Here is a 1,405-nt window from a genome sequence, read left to right on the forward strand (position 1 = left end):
CCCCCCTCCCCGACAGCTGCTTTGCAGGGCGAGACACGAAGGATGTTCCCTCAGGGACGGGTCAAACGGCTTCTTCATCTCAAAGGGCATCTGAGGGAAACACAGTGCCCTGGATTGCTCTTCCCCCCCCCCATCTTTTTGGCAGCTGGGAGCTTGTCCTCTGATGGGCAACTCCAGCAGCACGAGGTGGATTCCTAAAAGAAATCTCATTTTCCATCCTTTTTCTTGGGGTCCTGCTGTGTTTGTTCCCATTTACAGTCATCCCGGGAACTGGGGGTTGCTGGGAGAAGAGAGGTTTTTTTTTTCAGCTGAGATGATACAAGTGGCAAAACCAGGGAAGTGAAGCTCCCATCCAGGTCCTGAGTGGGACTTGTTGAAGTTAAACAAAGTGCTGGAGTTGAACTTGGCTGTGTCCATCTTGGGAGATGTTATGGGCAGGTGAAATCCTCCAGGTGACACGAGTGCCATGATGGACACGTGAGGCTCGGGGGGCAGCAGGAGGGACCAGCAGAGCAGCCCTGTGACCTGAGCAGGAGCTGCTGCAGAGCCCTTGATTCCTGGGGGGACTTCAGATCCCCCCCAGCCACGGGCCACTGGGGTGGGTTTGCTCCAGGGAAGTGTTTCCATCCTGAAGCCTTCCCTGGGTGAGCGAGAACCTTAATTATTGCTGCCCTCATCAAGCTGGGGAGAATTATTGCTCCTATCATTGCACAAGTTCCTCCTGGGAGGTCTGGTCACTTCAGCGTGTGAGCCCCGACCTCTGGGATGTCACCGTGGCTTCCAGGGGGTGATGCTGAGCCCAGGCTGTGTCCCCCAGGGGACAGGGGGTGGGATGCTGTCCCAGCCCTCCCTGGCCAGCAGCTGCTGCTCCCGGTGCTGAACGCCGGGGATAATCCGCTGGCTCTTCCCGTTCCCGACAATCCTGTGGTTCAGGATGAATTAGCACTGGATCCCCGCGGGGGGGGTGAGAGGATAAAGGCTGCCACGCGTGTCCTGCAGCTGGAAGGTGTCACCGTGTCACCACACACAGCCCACACCCTTGGCTGGGCTGCTGTGTGTGTCCTGCAGCTGGAAGGTGTCCCCGTAGGTGCCACCGGAGTGTCACTGGACAGCCTGCAGGTTCCCGGGAGCCAGGCTTGGGATCTGGGGACACTGGGCTAGGACAGGCCTGTGGGTCATCACTGCTTGGTGACACCCCATGGCACAAGGGTCCTCTGCCCTAAGCCCCCCATCACGGTGTCACCCCGAGCCCTCCTTCAGGAGGGTGGGGAGCAGCTGTGTGCCAGCAGGGACGGGTGTGCCAGCCCCTGGGAGAGCTCTCCAGCTGCTCCAAAACTGGGACAAACCCCTGGGACTTGTCCTCCCGTTGGGTTCCAGGCTTTGTGGCAAGGGCGTGGGACAGTCC

Source organism: Chaetura pelagica, unplaced genomic scaffold (genome assembly GCF_000747805.2).
Source record: "Chaetura pelagica isolate M959 unplaced genomic scaffold, ChaPel_1.0 scaffold911, whole genome shotgun sequence".
In the NCBI taxonomy this organism is placed as follows: Eukaryota; Metazoa; Chordata; class Aves; order Apodiformes; family Apodidae; genus Chaetura; species Chaetura pelagica.